Raw genomic sequence first — 17,577 nt, 5'->3', positions numbered from 1 at the left:
CTATTATTTTATTTCCTATGGGGAAATTTGAGTAAGTCTAGTTTAACTTTTCTTTAGAGCTTATGACAACAATATTATAGAAACATTAAAAAATCAGTACTTAGAAAGTGAAACAGTATGTAGTATAAACAAGTGGCAGGAAAAAAAAGAAATGTCTTAAGAAAAGTTTGGAGATGGTAATTAAGTCAGAAGAATATTCCTAACTATCAATGCACTTGGTACACTAAATTGTTTTTTTTTATCATGCAAGAAAAGATGGCACGCAGGTATGGTATATGGTCTGCTAAACCTTGACATTTTTAGCTACTGTTTAACAGGTATCACTGCTTTTTGCATACTGTTTTGTTTGAATATGTTATAGGACAGCTTGAAGAAGGGAAAGTGTGTTATACTTAAAAGTCATTTCTGTTATGGAGGGACAAGTATTTTCCGAATTAAATTAGACCATCAACCTTTGCAACTTTTGTAAATTGCTCACATGATTTTCCTTTGTTAGCATTTTACAAGCCAGTGTCCAATGGCAATGTGAGGGGGGCATCTGCAAAGAGTCCATCTCAGTTCCATATTTTACATAACATAGCAGTACAGACTCTATTTATTGTTCAAAGCTTGATAGCATGAACTCACCCATTTTTTAAATCCATTTGTTTTCAGTAAAAATTAGTCTTCATGGCCTACTGTAGTGACATCCTCAAACTTCTCTTTCACTTTCTCTGACAGATTCCATCATTCCACCTTTGCAGAGTCTAATTTTTCTATTCTATTATATGCAATAAATAGGCACAATACAGCTAGCCTTTCTGCAACATCATCAAGGCATTCGACACCATCCCCCACTCTGGAATTATAGATTATAGATCACTAAACTAGGTATAAATCCCTATGTCACAAGATGGGTTGCCGACTGGCTCACTGACAGAACCCACACTGTGAAAGTAGCAGACTCTAAATCCAACCTCAGACCAGTGACATTCTAGGCTCTCTCCTGTTTGGTATCTACTTCTCTGAAGTACAGGCTAACGCAGAAGGTCTTTGGCTAACAAAGTTCGCAGATGACTGCAAATCAGGAGCCATAATCAAAACTCCTAATGATGTGGACATCCTACAAAAGGGCCTCACTGAAACAGATGTGTCAAAGCCATGGCCTCAAGCTCAATGCCATAAAGTGCATTGTCATCCCTTTTGGTAAAAACTCTGTACCCATGAACTACTGCATAGGTGGCAGTCTACTTAACACCGAAAGTGTGATGAGACCTTGGGACACAGGTGGACAGTAGTCTCTCCTTTGATAATCCCATCACCACAGTAGTCAGGAAATCCTTCTACATGGCACACAAAGGTTTCTCATCCAGGTAAAAACAGGTCATTGTTCCCCTCTACTCATCACTCATTAGACCCATTATAGAGTACAACACCCCTTTTGGTATGTACCTCATAAGACATCTACAACAACTGGAAAGGCCAAAGAAATACCTCACAAATAAGATTACTGGCCTCAAACAGATGCCCTATGCAGACCATCTCAAAAAACTCCAGCTTTACTCCATCGCATATTGCCTACTCAGAGGTGATCTCTGCCTAACATACAAAGCTATGTCAAACCCAGAGCTGTTGGACATGCTCCACTTAAAGAAATCCCAATCCCTCCGAGCTACATGCTCTGGGGACCCAAACCTTGTCACTACAATAAGCAGAACATGCTGGAGGGATAGATTCCTGTCCCAGAGACTTCCCATACTCTGGAACAAACTACCTATCTATATCAAACAAAGCTCCTCATTAGCACTCTTCAAGAAAAATCTTGATGATTGGATGGGAGAAAGGAAATTCACCCTGGGGATCACTTCTGTGGCTCTGCTTGACAGGGACACAGGAAAATAATTTTTTGGGTGGCAAAAGCCAAGGTACCATTTGACTAGGCTTATATAGGCCCTAGGGCCAATAGCCTAGTACCTACTCATCAACCTATGAATCAGTATGATACAGAAAATCTTCTCTTATTGAAAGTTTCATTCATTGGACATCTTGGAATCCTGTGGCATTAGGCCTCACTACACCCTTGGGCAGTCTCTTATTTCCCTGCAGTGCCCATACCATCAGATATTACTGAATATGCACAAGGCTTTACATAATCTTTGAGAGGACATGGAGGATATTCTTATATTGTTTATTTATGTGGCTGTAGCAGGTTTCACATATTTATTACAAGCTAAGTTGTTTGTTGGCTAGTGGTGACTGAGCCTAACTTTAAGAAATTCAAGTCATAGCAATGAGAGCAACAAACTGTAGTTTGGCTTCAGACCTGCACACTCCATTTTTTCATGTTTAATTATTGAAACCACCCATGTTTTACTCATTAATGAACTAGAAACTTTTTATTTTGGTCTGGGAATTATCTGATAGATGACATTATGAAGCAGCTTTACAATATATTACTTTAAGAAGCTGAGTGTCCAAAAAGTGCAACGTTTCTTGTTGTCTTGTGTGCTATTAATTCTGTTGTGAATTCCATTTCACCTACTTTTATGATTACATCTAAGGATACGAAAAACATAGTAGTATTCATCCACTGGTACTACTGCATTAAAGCATGTGTTAGTGACAAAATTATGAATTTTTGCCACAAATGTGCCTCCGCTGATGATAGAAGTAGAGCTGCCATGTGCAAATAACATCATAGTGATTACCTATGCCATGTCATTGAATATCATATAAAATATAGTTTGAATAAAGTTTATGACTAGTATTACAGGATCAGTTAGATACAGTAAGAATGATACTTAGGTCAAGGAAAATCTCCATTTTATATATATATATATATATATATATATTTATTTTTTTTATTAAAATGTGTAATTTAGAAACAAGTTTTAGAAAGTGTTTTCTATCAGAGTTTTGACAAGTAGCATGGCTTCTTCCATGTGTTTATTGGCTCATAGGTAAATATTAGGTAATTAGTCTACAGACCACTACAGGCTTAAGTAAAATTGACATTCAAATGTTTCCCCCAGCCTCAAGGAGGACAAGACAAGATAGACTAAGAGAGAATTTAAGGCTGTCTATCCAGTTATCTAGGTTAATGTGGATGGTGGCAGGGGTGCTGCAATGTCTGACATGTAATGGAAGTTTGTTTCAGACGGACATTAATCTATCATGTCAGTGTGACTTATTTATCTGTTGATGAAGATTTAGTTCATTTAATCGGGTATTTGAAGTACCATTTGTTCTGTGAAGAAATAGATCAAAGAGGGTCATATTTTCCTTGGCTCAAAGGGCTAGACACAGATTTCCACAGAGGAGTCTAAAAGAGACTGAGAAACAAGAGAGGGCTGCCAGTCTGTCCTGATAACTAAGCTCTTTGAAGGCACCCATCTTTTTAGTTATGAATCTCTATGGTCTCAAAGTTGAGTAATATGTTTAGCCAAATACATGCCAAAAGATTGTCAACAATGCCCAAGAGAGGTATTGTGTCAAATGCTTTGGCCAGGTCAAGGTAAGCAGTGTGATCTGTTTTGCCCTTATAAATTGCTTTGTCGACCTTCACAACAAAGTGCAGCAGGTTGAATAGACATGACCTGCCCTTGACAAAACCAAATTGTGGTGGATCCAGTGTCTGGAGGTTTCCTACATTATTATTGATAATTTCCATGATAATTCATGGCTTTGCACATGGGACTAGTGAGTCTTATGTGTCTATAGTTTCCAGGCTATGTAGATGGGCCACCTTTGTGCAAATGGATGACTGCTGCTGTTAACCATTCATGAGGCCAAAGCCTGTTTGGAGGTACAGTTAAAGAGCAATTCTAGAATGCCTGATAGGTTATGTTTCTTGCTATTTTGAAGGCATAGTGGTATATCCTGGGATATTGTCTGGGCTCACTGATGCAGTGTTCTTATCATTAGAGAGACAATGAGGACCTGTACCCTAGTGATAGTAGTAGGAGCTATATTTGATGGTATTTCCTGAGGTGGGGGTGAAGTGGGGAGAGAGGAGTAAAGTTAGAACTAAATTTGTTGGCTAGTAGGCTTGCTATATCTCCTGGCTCAGTACAGGTTGCTTTATTAACAGTGAGCTCATCTATTGCTTTGAGATTGTGGACATAGCCAAAGAATGCCTTGTGGTTGTCTTTGGCGTGGGAGGCTAAATTTACCTCACGTTTGGCTTTGCAAGGCTTCATTTGTCCTCTGAGTTGTTTGTTTAGTTTGATGAGAGTACTTTTATCCTGCTGGGTACTACATCTCCTAATCTTTGCCATGACTTCATTCCTTCTGTTATACAGCCTACTGATGTTGTGGTTTCACCATGGTATCTTGTTTTTGAGTTAGTTCTGTACATTAACATTGGATCAACTGATTATCTTAAACAAAGGTCTGTCCTTTATTCTGGCAGCTAGTTGTAATATGGCTGGTGTTCTAATTGCCTTGAAGTTATTTGTGGGAAACGTTACATTGAAAAATCTATTCCTACTACTTTGAATAACTGTTTATTTAAGAAACCTAGCACTTTTATTCTTATGCAACATCCTCTCAATGAAGCGTTTCTGGAAACCTGTGAGAGTGATGTGTTTGATGTTTTGTCAAGAATACATAAAACAATCTTTTTTAATATGAGTTTGAATGAAGCAGCAACACTTAAAGAATTATGTGAAGATGATTCTATTGAGATATGCCCAGCTGACAAGGGGGAGCTATAGTCATTATGGATAGACAGTCTTATTTACATCAGATATAGGTAATGCTGCCTGAGAATGTTACTTATACTAATTTACATAAATAGCAAGTAAATAACTTGATAAAATGGGTCATAATAAGTTCATATGATTTGCATATGAGATTACATCTGAATTAGATAAATATTTTCAAGTTGATTCTGCCTTAGTCTGTGTGTTATATGGGCTCCAAAAAATCCATAAGAATATATACCCCCCCAATGAGGCTGATTGTTTCCAGTCCACTTTGGTTGACTGAACCCTTTTCTATATTACTTGACAAGTTATTGAGACCATATTTAGACTTGATTAAGACTGCATTAGGTGACACTAAGCATTTAATATCCAGCCAGTATGACCGGTATAAAAATTTTAATCATAGAGAATCTATTTTTTTTTTGTTATACCTAGTGCAAACTCATTATTTACTGTGATGCCTAATGAGTTTGAGCTCAAAGGTATTAAACAGTTTTTTATTGAACTATACCAATTATATTAACAGAATACATTTGATATGCATACTTCTTGAATTGATTTTGGCAAATAATGTTTTTTTGTTTAATGAGAAATGTTATTTACAGAAAGTGGGTGTTGCCATGGGCACTGTATGTGCCAACAGTTATGCGAACATAGTTTTGGCTTTATGGAAATTGACATATGTCTTGACTGGTCATTCATTTACTCATTTTTTAAATTCTATGTATGCTTTGTTGATGACATATTTTTATCTGGACCAGGTCAAAATACTATTTATATATTTTTATTGAAGTTTTGCATAACACCACAACCTTTTTAAAATTTACTGTTAAACATTCTGATAACATTATTGATTTTTTAGATGTATCAGTATTTAAAGATAATGATAGATGTATTAATACTACTTTATATAAAAAAAAAAAAAAAACTGTAAAAAAATGCTATATTACATAGAAGTGGTATACATCCTTACTACATACATAAGAATGTTTTGAAAGGTCAGTTCATCAAAGCTTCAAGGCTAAATAATAATGATAATAATAATAATAATGATGAAATCCCAATCCCTCAGAGCCACATGCTCCATGGATCTAAACCTTGTCATCACAATGAACAAAACATGCTGGTGGGATAGGTTCCTGACCCAGAGACTCCCCATACTCTGGAATAGACTGCCCATACATGTCAAGCAGAGTGCCTCCTTGGCCCTCTTTAAAAGGAACCTTGACGATTGGATGGCAGATAGGAAATTCACCCTGGGGATCACGTCAGTCTCCTTGTTAGACATGGATCCAGGGAAGTAAATATTGTGTGAAGAAATATCCAGGGAACTGTTATGGTTAGGCTTGTATAGGCCCTAGGGCCAATAGCCTGGTGCCAACCTATGAACCTATGAATCCCTTGAAAAAGTTTTTAATTATATGGGTAAAAACATGCTACAAAAGTGGTATTCAGCAAATGAAGTTGACAAGACAATTGCTGATGTTTTATTAAATAGTAAAAAAACATTTATTTATTTATTTCATATTTGTTAACTGGGTTAGTCCAACTGAGTTTGCAAACAAACCCATTTTCAGTGGAGACCCGAGGGGAAAAGCCCCAGCAAACAAAAGTAAAAATAAAGTGACAATATACAAATATTAAATAATCACAATACAAATAATTGTAAAAAAGAAAAGATTATTAACTATTTACATTGCATTGATAGTAAGTAACCCATTTTCAGTGGAGACCTAAGGGGAAAGAGCCCCAGCATACATAAGCAAAGATAAACATACAGGACAAAAATTATTAAAAACAACACTGCAAATACAAAATTAATTATAAAGAGAAAAAAACAAAAGAAAAAAAATATATATGAGCATTAAGGGTTGCACTGATAGTAGTGGACTAAAATTTACTATATATGAGCGTAAAAACAAAAAGATAATCATTGTTCAAAAGAAGGACAATGTATAGACAGTGGGGAGAATGGGAGGGGGCTATAGTAGTAGTAGTGCTAAAGGTTTAGGAGATGAGTTTAAGCAGAAGTTACTAACAAAGAAAGAAAGTTAGGAGATGCAACAGGTTATACAGTAGGACATACTAAGACTACATGTGGTCAATGCAGCATCATAATTTCAAGTTTAGTAGGTGGGATTTAAGCTCCTTTTTAAAACAGGGAAAGGTTGGATCTAATATGGAGAGGGAGTTTGTTCCAATTTATTGAGACAGAGTGTTTGTAAATTAGTTTGCCAATATTCCTTTTGGGTTTATAAACTGAGAGAAGATGCTGATTAGCACTCCGGAGAGGCCGGGGGGGGTGGGGAGTAGGGACTAACATGGGAGGTGAGAGCAGGGCAGGCAGAGCGGTTACTTAGTATGGAAAAGGTAGTGTGGAGTTGTGATTGTAAGAGAAGGGGCAGAGCTTCCAGCCACTGACGTTTGTTTTGTGAGAGGCAGTGACATGAATAGAGTGATTGATTTAGAATAAATCTGGCAATTTTGTTGTATGTTTGTTCCAGTTTCTACATTGAGGTAGTCTGGATATTGGTAAGGATGGGGGAAGCGTATAGAAAACTGGGTAAGAGAAATGCCTGCACAAGAGTGCATTTAGTGGCAGGAGTGAGGAATTTTGTGTTTCTATAAAGTAGTCCAAGATTTTGGTGGGGTTTTTTTTGATGGCTTGTTGTATGTGCAAGTTAAATTTTAGTTGGTCATCAATTATTACCCCAAGGAGTTGGTGTGTGAGGCAGGGGAGATAGTGGCACATTCTAGGAAGGAAAGAGAAAAGTTGGATTTAAAGTGAGAGAGTGTCTCAGGTAGGAAGAGAAGGGGTTGAGTTTTCTTGGGGTTAAGGATTAGTTGATTGTTTCTGATCTATTTTTCAACAGAGCTAAAGGAAGTCTGTGTTAGTGTGTGCAGTTCAGAGATTCTATTGCAGATAGATAAGAGAGTAGACTCATCTGCATAACGGATTACAGATGAGAGACTGTAGGATGAATGTAAGTTGTTGGTAAAAATGTTGAAATGGAGTGGTCCAAGTATGGAGGCTTGGGGTACTCCTGTTTGAACAGCAAGGAAGGGTGAGAAAGCCTGTTGCCATTTAGCAGCTTGTTTTCTGCCAGTAAGGTAGGAATGGGACCAGCCAAGAGTAGAAGGAGAGAGGTTTAGGTCTGAGAGTTTGTTAAGAAGGATGGGATGAGACACAGTGTTGAATGCTTTAGAGAGATCAAGGAATAGACAGGGGATGAGGAGGTTGTTATCCATAGCTTCTGCAACCTTTTGAGTAAAGGATAGTAAGGCAGTAGAGGTACAGTGTTTAGGGCGGAAACCATGTTGCGAGGGGGTGAGGAAATTTTTGTGAATGAGATAGGACAGTAGTTGAGTATGTATACATTTTTCAAAAATCTTAAGAGATTGGTGAGAGAATAGCGATTGGTCTAAAGTTAGAGGATTCAACAGAGTTGCCACCTTTGTGCAGAAGAGTGGTATAGAAGGATTTCCATATTTCTGGTACAGTAGATTCCTGAACGGAGCAGTTGATTAAGATAGATACGGGATATGCAATACAGTCAGCAGCAATTTTCAGAAACTGAGGAGGGGTTATCAGTGAAGGAAGAGCAGTTTTATTTTAAGAAGCAGGGATTTGATGTATTTAGTAGATACAGGTTGCAGGGTAAAAGGCTGAGAGACAGGGGAACATAGAGGTTTAAGAGGAGGTGAGGGTGACACAGAAGAGGTGGGATGAGCAGAGATACTAGAGGGTAGGAGTTTTAAGATGCTGTCTATGAAGTGTTTGTTGAGTAAGTCTGCAGTTTGAGAGGGAGAGTGATATGGGAAAGGGTTAGGGCTGGTAGGAGAACCAGTGTGGAGCAGGGAGTTGATAGTACTCCAGAATTTTTTGGGGTCATTTGGGTAAGAGCTTTGAAATTTAGTGAAATATTTTTTTTTACATGATTTACGAGTTGCTTATAACCTTGGAGAAAGTTGGGAGTTTTAGTGGTTTGCCATTTTATCCATAGAGCATCTCTTTCGTGCATCAAAGCATGAGTAGTTTTGGAGAGCCAGGGTGCAAAATTAGATTTGGTTCTGATTTTGCTAGTTGAGGCAAGAGAGTTTAGGACATCAAGGAAAATGTGGTTGAATTTAGTAACAGCATCATTGAGTGGGAGAGTTTTTAGGAAAGACCAGTTGATGGCAGACAGTCTATAGTTAAAGGTTTCAGGGGAACAGTTAGTCAGTTTCCTACAATCTCTGTAGAGATGGGGCTTAGAGAGTTGAGGAGAGTGCCTTAAGACAGAGATGGGAGAATGGTCGCTAATAGAGTCAGGAAAGGTAGAAGGGTTACAATAGTTGTTAGGTGAGTTGGTCAGGATCCAGTCAATTGTGGAACGAGTAACGTTTTTATTGTACTGGGTAGGGGTAGAGATCAGCTGTGAGAATCCATATAGGTTTATGAAATGTTGGGGTGAATGATCAATAAGGGAGTTCCAATCTATATTAACATCTCCAAGAATGATGGTTTCATAGGGGATGGAGGTGTTTATCCAGGAGAGTATATGTTCAAGGATAGGGATGTTTTTATCTGATGAACCATTTTTATGAACTAGTAGATATGGGGAATATAGGTAATAATACTCCTAGTTGTAGAAATAACTTTATTTGGTTGAGCGCTTTCATCTAGACAAATGTAGATTTCATCAGAACAAAGAACTGCCCTCAGGCACACCATTAAATACTATACTCATTAACATAATTACTTAATTAAATCACAGCATTCATTCCATTTAAAGTGCTAGTGCTTCCATTCATATCAAATTCCATATATTAATACATGTATTAAAACAATTTAAAAACTGTTGCTCCTTCAAAGCCCACTACCTTCATAAATCATTAATTTTAAAATCCATAAAAACATTCCTTAATATTAACTTTCTATCTCCTATGAAAAACAAGAATATGAAGTTATAAAATTGTATAACTAATGTATGAGAGATGCCCTTGATAAGCATGTCTTACATAAATAAAAACACATAGAATATACATATAGTGTTGTAGGTAATGTATCCTATGCCCCTCACATATCAATGGAAAAAATTGAAATTGTAAGAAAATTCAATGATAAAATCTAGTGATAGTGGAAATATTGGAAATAATGGAAATGGCGAAACCCTTCCCATACCCACTTGCCACAGTTCCTATCATCACATATCTAAAGAATGGGGTTGAAAAAATGGGGAATGAAAAAAAGTTAACCACATATTACATATTATTGACTAGAATCGATTTCACAGAGATGTGGTCATTTAGTCCAGGTGGAGCAGAGGCATTTAATTTTAATTGCCACCTAGTCTCCAACTCACCTAATTTTTTCCGTACATCCCCTCCCCTAGGGTTAGATGTGGCTACATCTAATATAGCAAAGTAAAACAAGTTACAGTTAGTATTCTCCTGTATATGCCTCCATAAAGCATTCTTGGCATCTTTCTTCCGAATGCAATAATAGTGGTCATAAATCCTTTGCCTTAGGGTCCTATCTGTCTTTCCCACGTAGTAACCATTACAGGTAGAACACATTGCTAAATACACAACGTGGGTGGTCCTACAATTTCCTTTCTTGAAATTTATCACTGTCCTAGTGAGGTTACTTAATGTGGTACTTTTCATAGTACAAATATATCTACACTGATTACATGTACCACATTTGGTTGTGCCAGTGTGTTCCTTCAACTTGGATTCAGCTGGATCTGACCCCATCAAAGGAGATGTGATAAAAATTAATAATACAATTAGTGTATATGATCAATTTTACATATACAATTTTACAGGGATGACAGTTAAAAAAGAACATTTTACTCTATTCTGTAAAGGAATGAAATATGTACCTGTTAAAAGATTTAAAGTAGAGGACTGTATCATTGATGTCAAAAAGTACATGAGGAAATTAAATTTAGCGGTACTATTTGACAAAGGAAAGAATAAGAATTTTAATAACACAGTATTTAAAAAGAAGAGTACTTACACTCCACCACTCAACAGTGTACTAGGGACATATGAAAAAATGGTAATTGATGATATTTATAAGTATAGTAATAAAATCAACAACACTAAAATTAGATACAATCTGACCATTTCAGAGAGCAAAGCACTCAAAGAGTTGCAGGAGAATAATACAGTAAGGGTAATGAAACCAGACAAAGGAGGAGGGATTGTATTATATGGTCAGGAAGAATACAAGAATAAAATTAATGAGATTTTATTGAAGTCTGGGAACTATGAAAAATCATCAAAAAATGAAGTGAATATAGGGTACAACAAAATAAATTTATACTTAGAAGACCTCCTAATAGATGAAAGAATAAGTGGTGAATTGTATGAGTTCCTTAAGGTGGATTCACCCATCATTAGTACCATGGTGGGTATACCCAAAATCCACAAAAATGTTACGGATCCCCCTTTCAGACCGATCATTTCAGGAAATAAAGCCAAAACTTTCAATTTTGGTAAGGTAGTGGACGGATGGCTTAAACCCTTATACAAGTCTTATACTCATGTTATACAAGATTCATGGGATTTTTTAGGGAGACTTAATGATGATATGCTCACCCCTGATGCCCTTTTAGTAACCATAGATGTGGTAGATTTATTTTCGAGCATTCCACAAGACGACGGACTGCTCAGGTTAGAAAGGGCAATGGAAAAATCAGGGTTGTTCTCAATGGATAAGACCCAGCTCACAGTTGAATTTATGGAACTTGTATTGAAACACAATTACATAATGTTTGACGGTGATTATTATGTGCAAGTTAAAGGAGTAGCAATGGGGGCAGCGTGTGCCCCCATTTTTTCCAACATATATTTAAGTGACTGGGAAGAGGAGCATATTTTTGGTAATCATAAATATCAAGCGGTCTCCTGTTATTATAGATTTTTGGACGACATTTTTTTGATTTGGAAGGGGGATAGGAATGAATTAGAAGATTTTATGAGATACTTAAATTCTAGGAATAACTATTTACAATTTACTTATACAGTGGAATCTCACCAGATAGCATATTTAGATACACTGATTATTATTGATGAAGGTAAGATGAAAAGTAGAATATATAGGAAAGACACATTTAGTAATAGTTACTTGGAATTTAGTAGCTCTCATCCCCGCAATCAAAAGAGAAGTATAATCAAAGGACAATGTATAAGGGCGGCTAGGATGACATCCGTCCACGAAGATCTCATAAGTGAACTTAGGTGTATAGGTGATATGTTCATTCAAAGGGGTTACCCCAGAGAATTAGTGACGGATGTGACTAGTTATGTGCTCAATGAATGGGGCAAAAAATATATACCCCTGTTGGGAAAAGGGCCCCTATTACATACACACAGTGATGAAGTTAATAATAGGGGGACAGAAGTTAGTTACACCAGAGCATGCATATTGCAACACACCCCTTGGACTGCAAATATAAAAAGAATTATGAAGGAAAATTGGAACATATTAAAGATTGACACAAAAATAACAGAAATAGTGGGGGAAGCTCCCAGGTTTGTATCCAGGAATGGAGACAATTTAAAAAGGGAACTTGAAAGAAAAATGGTAACATCCAAGTTGAAGGAACACACTGGCACAACCAAATGTGGTACATGTAATCAGTGTAGATATATTTGTACTATGAAAAGTACCACATTAAGTAACCTCACTAGGACAGTGATAAATTTCAAGAAAGGAAATTGTAGGACCACCCACGTTGTGTATTTAGCAATGTGTTCTACCTGTAATGGTTACTACGTGGGAAAGACAGATAGGACCCTAAGGCAAAGGATTTATGACCACTATTATTGCATTCGGAAGAAAGATGCCAAGAATGCTTTATGGAGGCATATACAGGAGAATACTAACTGTAACTTGTTTTACTTTGCTATATTAGATGTAGCCACATCTAACCCTAGGGAGGGATGTACGGAAAAAATTAGGTGAGTTGGAGACTAGGTGGCAATTAAAATTAAATGCCTCTGCTCCACCTGGACTAAATGACCACATCTCTGTGAAATCGATTCTAGTCAATAATATGTAATATGTGGTTAACTTTTTTTCATTCCCCATTTTTTCAACCCCATTCTTTAGATATGTGATGATAGGAACTGTGGCAAGTGGGTATGGGAAGGGTTTCGCCATTTCCATTATTTCCAATATTTCCACTATCACTAGATTTTATCATTGAATTTTCTTACAATTTCAATTTTTTCCATTGATATGAGAGGGGGCATAGGATACATTAACTATAACACTATATGTATATTCTATGTGTTTTTATTTATGTAAGACATGCTTATCAAGGGCATCTCTCATACATTAGTTATACAATTTTATAACTTCATATTCTTGTTTTTCATAGGAGATAGAAAGTTAATATTAAGGAATGTTTTTATGGATTTTAAAATTAATGATTTATGAAGGTAGTGGGCTTTGAAGGAGCAACAGTTTTTAATTGTTTTAATACATGTATTAATATATGGAATTTGATATGAATGGAAGCACTAGCACTTTAAATGGAATGAATGCTGTGATTTAATTAAGTAATTATGTTAATGAGTATAGTATTTAATGGTGTGCCTGAGGGCAGTTCTTTGTTCTGATGAAATCTACATTTGTCTAGATGAAAGCGCTCAACCAAATAAAGAAGAAGTATTAACTAGCATTTTACTGTCGTGGTTGCTTTTGAATCCATCACAGGGAAGCAGATATTCTGTCTGTGTTTCATTTATTGGTGGACTGTTCCCATTTTGGATTTTTTATCAGTTGTTTAGCAGTGATGGATTCAATGGATGAACTTCCATCCATTTTTTCGCCCAGGAGGGACGAAATTAGGAGCTTGCAGTCAGAGATGGTAATCATGAGAGGTGAGCTCACTCGGCTCATAGAACTTATCAGCCAGCCGGTGCGGAGTTCCAAAGAGAACGGGCGGATGACATCATCCGGAGCGCCAAGCGCGACTGGTAACATCAATTCCATTCCGAATGGGCAAGGCAAAAGGGACGACAGCGAGAGGAGGACCTCTTATAGATCCAAACCCGGAGATATATCCAGCATGGCAGGGGCAAGACGGGAATGCGGATCGGAGGCTGACTATTCGTTTTTCGGGGCCAAACCTAAAAGAATGCCGCCCAAAAAGACATACACCATTACCGGCAATGTACATGCTTCAGGTACCAATTCAAATGTTAATTACCATAAAAAAGGCGCGGCGCCTAAAGACTTTAACTATAAAGAAATCATTGAGCATAATTTTGACTTTAGGGGGCTTGGTAATACAAATAGAACAGACGTCAAGGTTGGAGGGAGACGCACCGATTCCCCTAATGCTGACAGAAATTTAAAGGACTTGATGTTTGAGTTTGGTGACAAACTGAAAAAATGTAAAAGTTTGCAACTTGAAAACAGCTACTTAATGAATTGTATTGATACATGTGTGGTTCCTATGGGACTGCGTTTTTTCAAGTTCCCTATGGGCATAGATTTAAATGTAGAAACCAAAAATGAATGTACTAAATTATTTGATAGTTTTGGTATCGCGTTTATGAGGTTTATAATTCAATGTAATGACAAAAAGATATGTGTATTTATGAATGAACTTGACAAATTGAATGAAACAATCATTAATGATGCATTGTATGAAGAATATGAATATTGTATTAATTCACAATACAAGTGGGTGAATAGGCAGATGGATATACAGTTTGAAAGAAAGTGTAAAAAATATCAAAGGGATTTAGAACAGTACAGTAGTGAACAGGCATACAGATGGGAAAGAAAAGATAGTAAAAAGGACCGTCCCTATTCTAGGAAAGGGATGAGTAGGAAATAAAGTACATACACCTATCATGAACACCAACAAAAGGACAACACACAGGTAGGGAGATTAAATATTAATTCAGGGAATAATGATGATAACTTTTTTGAAGGTAATGATTTTTTAGAAAGGAGAGGGACGAACAGGGGGATCAGAGGAACAAATCAGATAAGAAGGACAGAATTCTATCATCCATTCCCCAGAAGGGTAATGGGGGAGGGCCATACCAGGTAAGCCCTCACCTGGCTGGATCTGACCCCATCAAAGGAGATGTGATAAAAATTAATAATACAATTAGTGTATATGATCAATTTTACATATACAATTTTACAGGGATGACAGTTAAAAAAGAACATTTTACTCTATTCTGTAAAGGAATGAAATATGTACCTGTTAAAAGATTTAAAGTAGAGGACTGTATCATTGATGTCAAAAAGTACATGAGGAAATTAAATTTAGCGGTACTATTTGACAAAGGAAAGAATAAGAATTTTAATAACACAGTATTTAAAAAGAAGAGTACTTACACTCCACCACTCAACAGTGTACTAGGGACATATGAAAAAATGGTAATTGATGATATTTATAAGTATAGTAATAAAATCAACAACACTAAAATTAGATACAATCTGACCATTTCAGAGAGCAAAGCACTCAAAGAGTTGCAGGAGAATAATACAGTAAGGGTAATGAAACCAGACAAAGGAGGAGGGATTGTATTATATGGTCAGGAAGAATACAAGAATAAAATTAATGAGATTTTATTGAAGTCTGGGAACTATGAAAAATCATCAAAAAATGAAGTGAATATAGGGTACAACAAAATAAATTTATACTTAGAAGACCTCCTAATAGATGAAAGAATAAGTGGTGAATTGTATGAGTTCCTTAAGGTGGATTCACCCATCATTAGTACCATGGTGGGTATACCCAAAATCCACAAAAATGTTACGGATCCCCCTTTCAGACCGATCATTTCAGGAAATAAAGCCAAAACTTTCAATTTTGGTAAGGTAGTGGACGGATGGCTTAAACCCTTATACAAGTCTTATACTCATGTTATACAAGATTCATGGGATTTTTTAGGGAGACTTAATGATGATATGCTCACCCCTGATGCCCTTTTAGTAACCATAGATGTGGTAGATTTATTTTCGAGCATTCCACAAGACGACGGACTGCTCAGGTTAGAAAGGGCAATGGAAAAATCAGGGTTGTTCTCAATGGATAAGACCCAGCTCACAGTTGAATTTATGGAACTTGTATTGAAACACAATTACATAATGTTCGACGGTGATTATTATGTGCAAGTTAAAGGAGTAGCAATGGGGGCAGTGTGTGCCCCCATTTTTTCCAACATATATTTAAGTGACTGGGAAGAGGAGCATATTTTTGGTAATCATAAATATCAAGCGGTCTCCTGTTATTATAGATTTTTGGATGACATTTTTTTGATTTGGAAGGGGGATAGAAATGAATTAGAAGATTTTATGAGATACTTAAATTCTAGGAATAATTATTTACAATTTATTTATACAGTGGAATCTCACCAGATAGCATATTTAGATACACTGATTATTATTGATGAAGGTAAGATGAAAAGTAGAATATATAGGAAAGACACATTTAGTAATAGTTACTTGGAATTTAGTAGCTCTCATCCCCGCAATCAAAAGAGAAGTATAATCAAAGGACAATGTATAAGGGCGGCTAGGATGACATCCGTCCACGAAGATCTCATAAGTGAACTTAGGTGTATAGGTGATATGTTCATTCAAAGGGGTTACCCCAGAGAATTAGTGACTGTTGTGACTAGTTATGTGCTCAATGAATGGGGCAAAAAATATATACCCCTGTTGGGAAAAGGGCCCCTATTACATACACACAGTGATGAAGTTAATAATAGGGGGACAGAAGTTAGTTACACCAGAGCATGCATATTGCAACACACCCCTTGGACTGCAAATATAAAAAGAATTATGAAGGAAAATTGGAACATATTAAAGATTGACACAAAAATAACAGAAATAGTGGGGGAAGCTCCCAGGTTTGTATCCAGGAATGGAGACAATTTAAAAAGGGAACTTGAAAGAAAAATGGTAACATCCAAGTTGAAGGAACACACTGGCACAACCAAATGTGGTACATGTAATCAGTGTAGATATATTTATACTATGAAAAGTACCACATTAAGTAACCTCACTAGGACAGTGATAAATTTCAAGAAAGGAAATTGTAGGACCACCCACGTTGTGTATTTAGCAATGTGTTCTACCTGTAATGGTTACTACGTGGGAAAGACAGATAGGACCCTAAGGCAAAGGATTTATGACCACTATTATTGCATTCGGAAGAAAGATGCCAAGAATGCTTTATGGAGGCATATACAGGAGAATACTAACTGTAACTTGTTTTACTTTGCTATATTAGATGTAGCCACATCTAACCCTAGGGGAGGGGATGTACGGAAAAAATTAGGTGAGTTGGAGACTAGGTGGCAATTAAAATTAAATGCCTCTGCTCCACCTGGACTAAATGACCACATCTCTGTGAAATCGATTCTAGTCAATAATATGTAATATGTGGTTAACTTTTTTTCATTCCCCATTTTTTCAACCCCATTCTTTAGATATGTGATGATAGGAACTGTGGCAAGTGGGTATGGGAAGGGTTTCGCCATTTCCATTATTTCCAATATTTCCACTATCACTAGATTTTATCATTGAATTTTCTTACAATTTCAATTTTTTCCACTGATATGAGAGGGGGCATAGGATACATTACCTACAACACTATATGTATATTCTATGTGTTTTTATTTATGTAAGACATGCTTATCAAGGGCATCTCTCATACATTAGTTATACAATTTTATAACTTCATATTCTTGTTTTTCATAGGGGATAGAAAGTCAATATCAAGGAATGTTTTTATGGATTTTAAAATTAATGATTTATGAAGGTAGTGGGCTTTGAAGGAGCAACAGTTTTTAAATTGTTTTAATACATGTATTAATATATGGAATTTGATATGAATGGAAGCACTAGCACTTTAAATGGAAT

This window comes from Protopterus annectens, chromosome 3.part1, assembly GCF_019279795.1.
Source record: "Protopterus annectens isolate FY-2018-M chromosome 3.part1, PAN1.0, whole genome shotgun sequence".
In the NCBI taxonomy this organism is placed as follows: Eukaryota; Metazoa; Chordata; order Ceratodontiformes; family Protopteridae; genus Protopterus; species Protopterus annectens.
Note: the sequence above shows the minus strand (reverse complement) of the source record.